General features: G+C 48.3%; 1 protein-coding gene across 5 annotated transcripts in view; it reads left to right on the top strand.

Annotated features, from left to right (window-relative positions):
* Positions 1 to 14,725, top strand: part of PTPN11 (protein tyrosine phosphatase non-receptor type 11) — a 46,257-nt gene that overhangs the window by 26,225 nt on the left and 5,307 nt on the right. For 2 of the 5 annotated variants that reach the window (XM_075167580.1, XM_075167575.1), the window contains one exon: positions 582 to 3,738. The exons of 1 other annotated variant lie outside the window; for it this stretch is intronic. The gene's annotated coding sequence lies outside the window, so the exon portion shown is untranslated. Of the gene's footprint in view, positions 1 to 581; positions 3,739 to 3,789; positions 4,109 to 14,725 lie in introns of those variants that run through there. 2 more of the 5 variants (XR_012676430.1, XM_075167576.1) reach the window with 2 other exon arrangements.

Raw genomic sequence — 14,725 nt, 5'->3', positions numbered from 1 at the left:
GGTGCGATGAGCAAAGTTACTGCTGTGCCTGTGTGGTGTGAGTAGTTGGTGTAGTATTTTGTCATACTAGTAAAAATTAAATCCTTGCTTTTGCTGGGAGAGAAATCTGTAGATTCTCTTTGTTATGTTTTAAATATCTGTTATAATTTGGTTCTTGCAATCAGACAACTGAATATATATATTATTAGCTAATAAGTTTATCTGATACTTCGGTTAATGGGCTGTGAATACAGCAAAAGAATACCTTTGAATTTAGGGTGTCCTTAGTCATTAACTTCTTTTGCATTCTAATCTAAAGCCTTTTGTCACCTTTCCCCCTGTGTTTTCAAAGACCTCAGAAATTCTATTTTCCCTTTTCCATTTGGTAATTGTAAGTGCGTTTCATCCATTTAGTCCAGGAACCTTCTCCAAGTTCATACACAATCTCATGTTCTAGCGCCAAAGTACCATGCAGTTTATAAGCAAGGTTTGAGACTTTTGGTTGAGTCAAAATTAAGCACTTCTGTGTAATGTCAGAATAAGAAATAACTGCTGGTTTTTTTCCCAAGTAATTTTTACTTTCTTCTCCCTTCCTTTCCCAGAAATGAATATGGTTTTTAAAAAGGTCAAGAAAGAAGTGGAAGAAGCTTCACATGAACGGTGAACTCTGAGGGCTTGGTACCTTTTTATTTACGGTTTTAATCCTTCAACAGTAGGCAAAACTTAAGACCATCTAAAGATTGTTTATATCTCTTCTCTCCAATACCTGATTTACAATTGCTCGTTTTCCAAATAAAAGGAAATCCTTTCTACAATGTAGACAACTACTTTGTAGAGTCAGTTTTGAATCCCGCAAACTGTTGGACTGTCATCCATTTGTTTTTTTAAATAGTATTTTTGTTTCACAGTATGGCTATTAGTTGGTTTTTTTTCCTTATTTGAGCAGTTGTGGGATTCTTTTTTTTTTTTTTTTTTGAGGGTGGGGGGTGGGAGAGCAACGATATGGATAAATCCGTTACACTAATGTAAAATACTGATGGGAACAATACTTGATTGTTTGAAAACAGTGGATCACCAGCATGAATAGAATCAGCTACATGATAAAATTAGTCCTAATACATTTCAAACTCAGACTGAGTTTCACAGGGGTGAGCAGTTATTGATATGAAGGTGCTTTTTGTGATAACTGATGGCTTTGATTGTGACTTAGCTGAGTGGCTGGGTGGGCTATTTTTGAGTAATTATACAAGGTAGCCTTTAGATAAACGAAATTTCTTTTACATGATCTCTACCCAAAATAGAAATTTACTGTCTCTCTCAAAAGACACCGTGGCCTGGCGGTTTGTGAGGACCCTGTCTATGTTAATTTGTCTGTGTTCATCTATTAAGCAAGAGATTGAACTTGTGGAGTTAAGGTATTTTGAAAAGTTGCATGATGACACCTTGACAGCATATTAAAAAAAGTGAAACAAGTAACCCACTGTGCAGGCTGTTACCTTAGTTTAAGGTAGCCCTCTTCCCCTTCTGCTGGGGAGGTGGAGGCTGTTGAGCCTTCTGGTTTTTTAGTCAGGCCTTATGCTAGCGTAAGTGGCTGAATTAAAGTTGTGTGGGGAAAGCAGTGCATGGAAGCTAGCTAGCCTCTAAAATTGCCTTAGTTGAAAAGGGCAGCACGGGCAGCAAGGCCAGCAGGCTTGTTCTGGTTCGTTTCGTCAGGCAGGAGTTTCTTACCGTTCTACCTGAAGTGCCTTTCAGAGCTGCATTGAATTTGCTGTCCCTATTAGATTAAAAAATCACGTTCGTCCGAAACCACTCTTGACTGTTGTCAATGAGACAAAGTCCTCTTCTAGAGACTCTAGAACCAAGAACTGCTGTTAAGCTGCCAGTTAATTGGGTTTCTTCCCTTTGTTCGCTCTGTCCAATTATCTGGACCAGAAGCTCCCCTTGAAGCCATTAGCAGCTGCGTGTGTGCATTAATGGCAGAATCGGTCCCTAGGAGTGGGTACCGGTGGTGTCTTACCAACGTCTTTCCCCATGTTTCTGGGGAAGTTCTGTGACTTAAGTGGTATTAAGGAATTATTGCCATTTTCATACAGCAGGTGCAGGTGGTGAACGCTGCATTAAATTGCTGTATGCAAGGTGCAGGGCCAATGGAATTGCATTATTGGCCTTACTGGTGAAATTATGCTAAAGCCTGGAATGTAATTAATGCAGCTTTGTGAAAGGTTAAGTGGGAGATTACATTACCTTTTCCTGAGAGTGCTTTGCAAAATCAAATATTTGAACACTTTGTTTGAACTGAATGAAGGTGCTTCTTTAACGTTAAGCAGAATTTTGTTACTTTGCCTATTGTCCTTTTTATCTTTTGAGGCTTTGGGGTTGGTGGTTTTTTTTTTTTTTTTGGAACTCCTGTCACCAGCATACCATAATACATGTTTTAATGTCATAGCCTTATACTTTAGTCATAAATACTTGTGCCCTTTCTAGATCTAAAATTTCTAGTAAATAATGAGAGAGAAATCTATTCATTAGGTAGTATTCTACATCGCCTGCTTCCTCTCCTGTCCCTATCTGCAGCTTCATCCTGCTGAACGGGGATCAGTTATAAGTGTTGGTATTTGTATAGAGCAATTGACAGCAATTAAATATTTGTCTAAAACTTTGTGCAAGGTTAGACAAATTCTACACTTCATACGTTATAGCAAGGTGGAACGCGTGTTCAGGTTTGGAGCTATTCTGCTCCAAACTGAAAAGTCAGGAGAAAAGTCAAGAGGAATGAGAGAAGGATCCTGAATGAATCTGAATTCTGTTATGAACTCAGCAAATGTGAGGTGTCTTAGAAGATTGACCTGTATAAGCAGCAGTCAGTTACATGGCAACGTAAAGTCACCTCCTATGACCTCATTTTAGCTGTTTAGAATCTGCCGCTGTGGGATTTTTTTTTTTTTTCCTGGAACCAGGGAATTCTTACTGCAGAATGTGTATGAATCCTGGGGAGCATATGGTGGAAGAATGTCAATGAGGGGGGGAACAGAATCTGAAAGATTGTGAATAAATACTCCTCTCTTAACAGGAGCGTTAGGCCCTGCTGAATACCAAAGGGGAGACCTTGCAAAATAAAATCTCTCTGCCTTTTATGCACCGGCAAGAGAGGGATGATTCTTAAGGCATTTTTAAAAATTATTTTAAACAATGGCTGGGGTTTATGTCAGATGAAGCAAGAAAGAGAAATGTCCTTTGGTTCAGGGGAGATAAGTGAGTGTGGGTTTCATGTATTTCTAGTGAGTTTTTAGAGAATAAATTTTAAGCATTGATTTACAAGCTTTTGCTGTATCAATGGAATGGAAAAGGGATGCAGTTCTGAAGTGTTCTGTTGTAGAAGACTTTATACCACAAGGGAAACTTTAACCCAACTCCTAAGGCACAATAATTTATGCCAGCATGAATTTGCTGCAGACTTCATTTACTGAATGTTTTATAGCATACACTTTAATTTCAGCTAACTGTTGTTAGGACTGATTGGTTCTCCTATTAATCCTGACCAAACTTTACTTTTTCCTCTTAAGATATGTGTTTGAAACACAATTAACTAGGATACGGCTAACGAAGTTATAAAACCTGTTTCCTTTTTTATTGTAGGGATGGGAAAAATCACAGCTGGTACTAAGATGTGTTGTCAGGTTTTGATTTTCTACCCATAACTTCATTATTTCAAATTAATTTTTAATTTCTCCCTTTTAAATAGTGAAACGTAATTAATAATTTCAAGCCTGTTTATTTATGACATTATTGTGATTTTTTTTTTTATTACAGTACTAAAGACTAATGAAAAAGGATCCTCTTATTAGGTGGAGTAGACCTTGCATTTATTTTTTTCCTGCAGTGTATGAAGTATTGTACCAGAGTATTAAATGAAATGTAATATTTTATTGAAAAATCTCTATCCTTTAAAAGGAATACATTTAGGATGTCATCAATTTGATGTGAATCATGTAAATGTTGATAATGCGCTGTTTATTATACATCTAGTGTTTCAAAAGACTCACTTAATGCCTTTTGCCCACATACATTCTGTAGACCATTTACAATTGTCAAAATGTGACATTAAAATAATAGTTCATGTATAGAAATATTGGTGGTTGTCCATTGTTTTCTGTGCTGGTATTTATGGGTCTTAGTTCAGCTGCTCTGCTAGCTGCGTTGTGATTTTTATTGCTGCGAAGCTGTATTATCAGAAATAAAAGCATATCTGTAAACATCAGAACTTCAAAAAAGGAAAAAAAAAAAGAAATTAAAAAAAAAGAAATAAAAATCATTTTCTTAAGATGGTTTGTCAGTCACTCTGTTCTCCAGCTTGCAGTCAGAAAAGATGGTGTTGTACAGGCACTAATCTTCAAGCCTAGATCATAGTGCTTCCGAGTTGTACTGCTGAGCCCCCCGCGGGATGAGATGCTGTTGAAGAGAGCAGCTGTCCTTCCTGAGAGCCAGTGGAGCAAAACTCTTATTAAATATGATGTATACGAGCTTTTATCTTTGTGTTCCTACCATCCGCTGCCAGCTGGCTGCCCCGTGGGAGGTTCTCCGTGCTGTCCGGGTGCTGTCTCTCCAGTTAGTCCTCGATGGCTCTTGTCCTGGGAGTCCTGCGTTGTGCCCCTGGTGCCTTCTGCTTTTTCTTCCCTGTTCCACCTCCAGATAATTGACCTCATTGTTTCTTTCCTGATCTTTGAACGTGGTGTGGAACATGCTCAAAACTGGGATGGGGCAGGGATTGGCCTCTCTTTTTTTGCGATTAGTGTATAATCAGTTTTAATTGGGGGAAAGGAATGACAATCCTGTTCTTTGTCCACATCACGCTTAGCTGCAACCAGTTCTTCTGGGCTGAGGGAGAAAGAAGCTGTTGCTCTCACTCCTGCTGCTCCTTCCCTCCAGATCCTTCATGTCTTGCGCGATTTGTCTTTGGGGCTCTGCTGTTTCCCGAGATCCTTTTACGCCAGCACCATGCAGTGACTCAAAAGAGGGAGTGGTGCTTTGAAAAGGAGCTGTGTTGCACCCCAGGCTCCTTTCTGCCAGCTGCTGCTACCATACTTCACAAGCTATCACAATTTCTGACTCTCTGTAGCACTTGGAGCTAGACACTGAAAAATGTAATGTCCTACCTGTTCTCTAGGCTGGAACAGAAGAGCGTACATGTGCCTCTAAGTATTGCATATCAATCTAATTTTAGGTGCACTAATACTGCTTTTTCTTTCTTACAGCCGTTGGGAGTGTTCCCAGTAGGCATGTCGTTGCTGTTACTGATTCCCAGAAACTAGAGGGCCTGAGTGGCTTCACTAACACATGAAGGGTTTTTAATTCAAGGAAAGGTTCCACTAAGCATTAGCTCTCCCCTCGATCCTGCTTTTGGGGCTGAGTGGTAAAAATGCAGCTGAACCATCCTGCAACTTTTTAGGAAATAAATGCTGTGTGTTGTTAACGCACCGCATGAGCAGTGCCGGTTGAACACAGAGCAAATATCAGCTGAATTTGTAGTAAAACAAGCTTAATCTCGGGGCGATGGCAAAGCTGGATAATCTACTGAAATGCCAGGAGGGAGGCAAAGCCCTGTGGTAGAGGCCTCTGCAGATTCCCATACAAGCCGAATTCAAATGAGGACGGTAGCTATGTAGAGCAGCTTGGGTTTAAGGCAATTATCCTGCAGAGTAAGATTTTTTTTTTTTTAATGAATGCGTCTAACAGTTTGCATCCGTCTCTGTGTATAGCAATGGTTTTATAATCTATTTCAGGGTTGGGGCGGGAGGGGGACTGCTCCAGTCTGAGAACTTTGATCAGGATTGAAAGCAACGGTGATGTTACAGCCCCTCCTGCTTTCTCCCAGGCTGCCGTGTTGCATTTTTGCTTGCCCCGTGTAGGTAAGTATGAATAGAATTCATTCTCGCAGCGCTCTCGGTGTTTATACAAACCTAGATGACTGGAGGTTGCTCAAGGACAAGTTTGTTATCTCCATAAGCCCTTGAAACTTTGGCTGACTTTTCTTCAGTACGAACTCCAATGCAGTTGGCGTTCAGGTTAGGTGAATTCTGAAACATGCCTCCTGTTACACAGCAAGACGTATACGTCGTACCGCTCTCCTGATCCTGTACGAGAGGAGCTGACTGGTCAGGGAAAACGAAGGTGTCCTTCAATCAACCTATTTGCTGTTTCCAAAGAAAACGTTTTTGCAGGATATCTCTCTTGGCAGAGCTGGTGCAAATAAGGTTCTGTTTTCAGGGTAGCAATTCTTGTTTCGTGTCCCTCGTATTGCACCGGGGTGGCTTTTTAAGCCTTTACGTGCTAGTCCCTTCGCTTGGGATCGCCCGTGAGCCCATCGCGTGGTGCTTGTGCTTCGTCTGAAACCTTCCTTTGCCTTGAGCTGGGGCCTGAGGCTCAAATGTGTATCTATTTTTTTCCCTTTTTCTTTTGTAATGGTTGGGAAAGGTACCTTCAAAGAATTCTTAATATGGTGATTGCTTCCTGTTTTCCCCACAGGGCGAGACTCAGCATAACAATTCATAGATCAAAACGTTTGACTTGAAAAAACCCCAGCTCTCCCAATGAATGCCTCCAAGTGTTGGAGGGGCCGCTACCTTTTTAGCGTGCATCATCTTGACAACTCGCTGTTTTTCTTGACTATGTGCATGTTTGCTCCTAATGGAGGAAAGATCTTTGGATTCTTATGCTGGTGCTTTTCTTGGTTTCCTTATTTATGTGAAATGGGAGGGGGAGGAACCCCCTCGTCTCTCGTGCAGGAAATCAGGCTGGAAGATGCTGTGACTCCTTCTGGTCTTTTTATTTAATAGTCCTACGTCTGAGCTTGGTTTATGATTGTTTTTTCTGGGTGCAATCTTTAATTGTATAGATCTGTGAAAGTCCCATGTATATTTACAACTACAGATGATAGCTAAAGGGATATAAAGTGCTGTGTAAGAAACAGGAGAGAGAAATAATACGTAAGCGGTGGCTTTTTCAAACTGCTTGATCTCGCTTTATCTTGTGTGTTTAAGGTTTTGTATTTGTAGAGCCGTGTCCTTCCTGGTGGCTGGGCTGTGGGTACGCGGCGCGGGGCGAGGGCTGGCTAGCCAAGATGGATTGCACTCGCTCTTCCAGATAAGTCTGACCTCGGCTCCTGCCCGACTGCAGCAATCCCGGCTGGCTCTGTACGTGCTTGGCCACCCTGGCCTTCCCGTGGGAAACGGTGTCTCTTGGGAGCCTGTGCTTTGGACACAGCCCTGCACGTGGGCTTTCCCGATGCTTCTGGCATCCTTTGACAGCAGCTGATCCTAATTTAAATAAAATTTTTTAGCACTGTCCTAATTTAGCATAGCGGAAAGTTACTTTAATTGGGGTATTCTTTGTGTAGGCTTTTGTGCAAACAGCAAACCTTCTCAGCCCCGCAAGCCCCGTGCTTTGCAAGTCTTTGCCCCACAGCGTCAAGATCTGAGTTTCGATGTTCACCCGTCTCGACTGCGGTACTCGGTGTGTTGTGTTGGCGTGCGATCTGCTCCCCTTCCTTCAGCCTCCTGGAGTCCTCTTGTCAACCACAGATGTTTGCAGTGACTTGCGTTATTGTAATTAACGGCCTTTCTGCACATTGCAGTCAATTCACATTCCTCATGGCTCATGGACTCAGGGAAATGCAGTACTTCCAGAGCGTCTACGCTGGATCGCTTCGCGCTGCTCTCCCTGCAGGTGTCCTGCGCTAACCTCTGCGTAGCCTTCAGCCTTCTCGTTTCTGTGATTGTCCCCTAATAAAGGGATTTGACTAAATACTGTATGAAATTTGAAATCGGTCTCTAAGGGTTCTCCCATGAGGATCTGTTGAAAGTTAACCTTTTGATTCATAGCAGCTCATAATTGTACAAATCATCAGTGGCAGTTCTGAATTTCTATTAGCTTTGGTCCATTTCCCAGGCCTAGATCTGCATAGTAATACCAGTGGCTGGACAATCTGCTCCTAAAATTCAGCTGAATCAATCAAAAGGCTTTGAGCGGTGACTTCCATCGCAGAAATGCATTTCTGCATAACGTGGCGAAGCAGCACACTGTTACTCACATTGCTCTTCCCAGGCACGGGTCAGTGGATGGGCTCCGTCCGGATCATGATGCTTTTATCGGAGGCGTGAGAAAAGTACGAAGCTGCTCTCCCAAATACTCGCTGCCTGCCGTTGATGAAAACCAAGGGATGGAGCCAGCGCCTTGCTGTCACCCTACAGAACAAGTAAGTGTGTCCTCGGGGTGGTGAGCTGTGACTGTGCTCCGTCCTTCCCGAAGGAACCGTTGGGGTCGCGCGCCCTGTAGCTACGTCTTACCCTTCGCGTACGAAGCTCTTTAGGATGAATTACACAGTCTTAATGGTAAGGCAGCTTGGGAAATGAAATCGGGGATGGAGCCCTCGTCTTGCCCACTACCTGGGCTTGCCTCATGTTTGCTGTCCTTCCGGTCAGCATCGCTGTGCCTTAAGGTAGGAAGGTGACAGGGCGAGCCATGTTTGGAGGGTACACGGGTCCCCATCCCAGGGGCTTTTTTCTCCCCTTGTTCACGAAGGCTGTAGGAAGAAGGGCCGTGGTGGAGGTGGGCGTCCTTCTGCAAGGCTTGTTCCCCTTTCTTTGGGCGGTTGCTGAGTGTTTCTGACCCGCTCGGCGCTCTGGCACGGGATCAGAAACGGCGGGGAGAGGCTTTGTTGCAGTCTGTGCTGCAAACGGGCTGATGGCTGGTGCCCGAGAGCCTGGAGGCTCTCGCATGTGAGCGCTCGTAGCTCGAGTCTCTTCGTGCTTAACGTGTTTAGCTCCTCTGTGCTTCGGGGCAATGGGTTGAGTTAAATAATTCACCGGCAGGCTCCGGCTCTGCTGAGTTTGACCCTCGGAGATACGGGGAATAATAGACTGTGCTGACTTGTCAGGTATATTGTGAAAATAAACACCGTGGAGATCTCCGGCCTCTCGAATATTACCCCGGCGGGCACCATAAGAACCTAGCGATGTTTATGAACCTAGTGAGATGTTTATGCGTGGTTCACCTGGCTGCATTGCCGACTCCCTGGAAGCCCCTTTGCTGGGGCGAGGAGGTAATTTCGTACTCTGGTGCCACCAGACCCGGCGAGGGCTCGCTGCGAGCCCCGAGCATCGCCCGCAAGCTTTGGAGGAGGCTGCGAGCAGCGTTTGCTAAAGCATCCCCGTGCCACCGCAGCAGCGCGGTTACCCCAGTCCCTTTGCAGCACAAAGTCTTGCTCTTACGGGCTCTGGTGTTAATTATTTGCGTGTTAAACGTGCAAAAAAATGACGCGTGTTTGTGTTTTCCATTGCTGCGCCTTACTGACCCTGCCTGCCTTCCCTTCCGCTGGAGGCTGCGTTCTGCTCGTGTTGTCCTCGGCGTTTAGCAGTGACGCGCAGGCACTGAACGCGCCCCGCGTGCCATCGGTCTGCGGCTAACACGCGCTGTAGCCGTTTCATCTCTATTAATAGTTATTTCCTCACTGAGGATTTTTATGCTTCCGTGCACTTAGGGGAGGTTGCTTTCAAATTCTCTTCCTATCACTCACGATAAATGGTGTGTCTGTTCCAGGATAAATAGGCAGGATGGGAAAGGTGTTGCCATAGTAACAGAGGGATTTCAGTGATTGGTATCCATGGCAATTGTTGCTAAATTCTGAGAGGTTTTAAAAATGCTTTATTTAAAACATAATGAGTGCGCTGCTGCCTACGGTGCCGGCGCGGTGGGGAGCCTGCGTGTGTGTACGCACACGTGCATGCAGAGGCACACGCGTTTTCGGGAGGAAGCTTAATCACGCATAAGAAAGGAGGGGAAGTTTATTTTGAGGCCATTCGGATGCTGTGTCATGGGGCAGCGGGACGGCGTCAACAGTCCCCTTCAAACCTGCCTGCGCAGGGTCCTCGGGGGCTCCTTTGCTGCCCGGCCGTGCTGCGGACGGGGGATGCTGGGGCTCCTGCGTGGTGGCTGCGGGTGACCCTTGAGGCCAGGCAGCCCTGGGAGGGGGGGATGCATGTTTGGGAGGGTGTGAAGGATACCCAGGTCCATCTCTCTGGGGTCGTGATGATGGGAGCACCTCCGGAGGTCTGCGGATGGCCAAAAGGCTGGGGTACGGGGCTAAAACCTGCTGAGAAAACTGGCTTGTGCCATGGGGGTGCCTGTCCTGGTGCAGAGCGGGGGTTTGTGAGCACAACTACCTTGCCCCTCTTTTGTCGGAGAGGTGTTGACCCTCTCCGTCCTGTCCGTACCTTGCTGAGGTGGCTTTGCTTTGGCTTCTCGTAGAGGAACAGCCCGGATGGAAGCCACCCTGCGAGGCGGGAGGGATGCTCCTGGCCCCGTCCCACGGAGCAGCGGTGGGAAGAGCAGCCTTACACCAACTGGGCTCCGCTTCTGCTCCAGCGGGCCCCGGGCTGGGAGCAGCGTGGGCTCCCGGGGACGCGGCTTTGCCGTCCACCACGGGCTCGGCCAGGGAAGCACCGCTGTGTTTTGACATGGAAAAATCCCTTCGCCGTAAGCCCTGCGGCTGCGTAGGAGCAGGGGGGAGCTGGGTTGGGGTCCGTGGGTGCAGGCGGCAATGGCCGAGGAGCCGGTGGCTTGGTGCTGCCTCCTCCGACCCCGTTGTTGTGGCAAGCGGAGCAGGAGCAGCTGCTGCCCGCTTCGTTAGCTGGCCCATCCTGGCAGGGGGCTGGGGCGCTACCGCAATCAGCACCAATTAAACATCGCTCCAAAATGATCCTGGACCAGCCAGGAATTATATTTTATTAGCAGGGATGGAAAGCGTCAGAAACCTCTTCCTCAGGGACCCGGCTGGTGGTGGCTTGGTTTTTCTTTTGTATCTCCAGGATGCAAACATTTAACCTGTTCACTTGGAAAAGGTCCACGTAGCGCAAACAAGGGGCAGGCGAAGGCTCACCCGGCTCCGTCTGCCAGCGCGTCTCCCCCCGGCCGGGCAGGGCTCCGGGGCGCGGGCAGAGCCCCGAGCCCCCCGGGCGGTCACTGGCTCCCTGCCCGGCGCAGAGCAGTGTCCTGAGCACTTCGGTTTCTCTAGGGGAAAAAAAAGCCATTTTGGGAAAAGCAGCCGATGAGAGTGTCCGAGTCCTAGTGGCAGGTTTGGTTTAATAGGTGGGATTTCTCTTTCCCTCTCTTGGTCCAAATGCCCTTTTTCTGAGCCAGACCAATTCTGCTGTTTTTCACCCCAGGCTTTTCCTTCTGTTGGCCAGAGGCAGCGCGGGGATGCAGGGCTGGGTGTTTGTTAATCCGCCTTAGTTTATGTACGATTGCTCCTGCCAATGCCTCCACCTTTGCTGGCAGAGGTGCAGCTGCCTCCTTCCTTTCTGCACGTTAGGACATTGAAATATGAAGCACTTTGTAGGTCCTACAAAATAACAAGCGCATGTGATTGCACTTTGAGCCGTGATCTTGCAAACATTTCCATGCAAGACAAATACTTCCAGTGCGGGAAGCTTTTTTCCTTCCTGAGATTTTCCTTTGCTCTTCAGCGTGGTTATGCCAGGGATTAAAAATAATGCTGACGTTTTTGTTGGGTTTTGACGGCTTGACTCCCGTTAGCCCTGCATGCTCTTTTGCACTGAATGCTGCATTTTGTACATCGAACCTCGGTATCCGGAGGTTTTTTGAGGGCGTCCTGCGTTGCAGCCTGACCCGGAGGCTGCGTGGGCTTTCGGCTGCGATCTCCTGGCTCGGTCTCAGCGCGGTGGCTTCCCATCAGGCTGACGTCTGCTGCCACCGCCCTTCCAGCGCGCGCCGCTCCACCGGCTGATGGGACGCCGGGGTAAATGTTGTGTACGAACACAATACATCCAGCCTCGACAGACTGTGTTAGCGCCGCTTCGTCTGCTGCTGCGTCTGGCCGATTCCCCCGCTGCGTCACAGCAGCTGATGTCATTTTGGGGGCAGTCATCACCCCGGGCAATGTTTCGTACCTGGTTAAGATATTAAATTGCTTTGCGTTTCTGATGGAAATCTAACCTCGGTTTTATGTCTCGGTGCCCAAAGCAAGTAGAGCCGAAGCATATCAGCTGTTGAAAATGAAAGGAGCCGTAGTGCTTTTAGGATGGATGGGTGAGCCCTGCCCGTGCTGCTGGGAGAAAGGAGAGATCTCGATGGGGCACCCGGAGCGTTTCCCCAGCAGAGCTGCTTTTTCTTGGGAATACAGCAGCTCTGGCACATGCCAAGTGCCAGGGTTTCTTTTTTTTGTCATTCGGTGCTGAAAAATGAAGTGTGTGCTAGTGATCATTACCACGTCCGCCAAGTTTGTTAAAGGATCTTTTTATGAGCCGATTTGCACAACTCCCTTTCCAGGCTGCTAGGCATGATAAAATACTGCCGTTCAGCCTGTCACGGGGATAATTGGTTGGCATTATGAATCATAAAAGTATGTTTCCCCCCTGGAATTTTATCCTGACATTTGATTTAATTTTTCTTGACATCACATCCATTATATTGCATCGCCTTGCCCTCGATAGCTGAATTTACACGCGGGGAGTAAGGACCAACAGGTTACTTAAAGAGCAAAGCGGCTGTTAGTGGGCAGTTGCTCTCTGCAGAGGAACCCCTTCCTAAATGAGCTAAAATGTTATAAAACGAAGCAGGATCCTCCCTCCTGCTTAAACCTGCGGGCAGGAGGAGAGGCGGCTCTGATGGGGATGTGATGGGGCTGTGTCTGAGCTGGGCTCGTAGGGCAGGGAGGAAAAGGTTTTTCATTTTACTCAGCCTTGCTCGGTATTTCTGTGCTTTCAACACTCCTGAAACAAGGACTCAGGGTAACTTCTCCTGCGCTGGCCACCGGAGAAGCGGAGCAGACGCGGTGTCCTCCGTGCACCGCGCGTTCCCCTGGCACACGGCGACGCCCTTGGCGTGGTCGCGGTGTGGTCTGCAGCCCGCCGTAACCGGGGAGGATCGTGCCGGGGCTGAGCCTGGGTGCAGGATCAGCTCCTTTCCCGGCTTAAAGCCCGTGCGATTGCAGTGCTGCAGAAGAGCACGTCCCCGCCGTCTGCGACACGCAGCGATGCCACCGCGAGCGGGTCTGGCTTGCTGGAGATTTAACGAACTTTGCGTAGCTTTGGAGGCAGGAGACCCCCTTGAGCCCTCCAGTCAACCCTGGACGACTCTAGATGGGACCCCCCCCACAGCATCCCCAGTTGGGGCTCCGCAGGCTCCCTCCCTCCCTCCCTCCCGGCACAGCCGCCTCTCGCGCAGACTGGTAATTAGCGCAAGCGTAGGATCCTATTAATTGCAGCAATTGTGATGTTTAGATTTCTGGGTTAATTGCTAATATCTGGTGTAGCATTTTTCCCTCTGGATATTTTTGATCACAGTAATTAACCTCCCCCGTTCGGAGGAGCAGACATTCATCGCTTTGCTCCGAGGGTCCTGGTGGGATCCCTCTCCGCGGGTACCGTGGTGGGCTCTGTGCTTTAGGGTAGAGACTCACTGCAACGCACCCCCTCCGCGCGTTTATCTGCCGTATCCTTGGGAAGCTCAGGAACGCGGAGGCCGCGCTGCCTTGCCTTTGAACCGGCAGCAATAAAGCTGCTGCCAGCCATGCATGTTTTTAGGAAGAGGCTGGGTCGTTACAGCCGGCTTCGCTTTCTTATTATTTCGGCGGTGACAAATGGGAAGCGGAGATGGGACCAGGAGTGCCAAAGGCGTCTGCCTGACCAGGCGCCCTTCCATTTCCCTTCCCGCTCCCCCCGGGTCCTCTCCTGCAGTCCTGGTGCTAAACGATGATGAATGTCCCGCTCCGGCTGCGGCCAGGACCGGAGAGCAGGAGATGGCCGGGTGGAAATCACGTTTGTAAAGGTCAGCGTGGCGTTCCAGCACGGCTCGCTGCCTGCCCTGTCGCGCTACGATGGGATCTGTAAAGGCAGGTTTGCTCCTACCAACGCGCTGCCTGAGCCTTTCTGGGTGGGTGATGGTTCTCTGCTGACGCTGGTTGAGCTCTTCTAGGGCTGGGGCCAGACTTTAGGTTTAGTTTGCAAACTTCTCCCTGCCGGCGGTGGAGCTCTGGATAAGTGGAGCCGTGTTGAGTCGCGTCTCATCTTGCTCTCCTCCAGCTCACGGTGCGGAGATGCTGCTGAGAGCAGCCTTGAGCTTTGCCCATGGGTCGTACAGCAAAATGCTTGGCTCTTCCGAAATCCATCTCAACCAGCAGCTTGTGGGCAGGGCAGACGCCACGTTAGGACTAGCTGGGAGTAGGGCAGGTTCCCCAGCTGTGTTTCTCAAGAGCTGTGTGCCGCTCGAGTCCATCTCTGTGAAGCTGCTGGAATTGCAGAGCTAAGAAGATCGTCTGCCGCTGGAAGCGGTTCTACTTTAAGGCAACAGCTCTCCTGGGCGAGGAGCAGGGTTCGTACCTGCCCCGAGCAGCCCGTCAAGCCAACGCTCCTCCATCACCCGCGTAGTCATCAGGATAACGGCCCTGGAGGGAAGAGCGAGGGTCGTTCTTGTGCGTAAGGTGGGTCAAACTCATCAGAAACTTGATGGCTTCTGGAGTGTTGCCGTTATGAGCTCCCCTGTTGAGGATGGTCTTTATGGAGACAGACGGAAAGATGCTGTCAGCGCTGCGCTGTGGCTGGTGTCTACAGTCGAGCGCGTGTACGGCAGCACATCTGGAGGGCTTTCACGGAGAACCACCGCAGCGAGACATCCAAAGCATCGGCTCTAGACCCTATCTCTAAACCCATCCCTCTCCCCAGCGTGGGGTGCG

Source organism: Calonectris borealis, chromosome 18, assembly GCF_964195595.1.
Source record: "Calonectris borealis chromosome 18, bCalBor7.hap1.2, whole genome shotgun sequence".
NCBI lineage: Eukaryota > Metazoa > Chordata > Aves > Procellariiformes > Procellariidae > Calonectris > Calonectris borealis.
The sequence above is the reverse complement of the archived record's forward strand: the minus strand, read 5'-3'. Positions and strand labels throughout refer to the sequence as shown.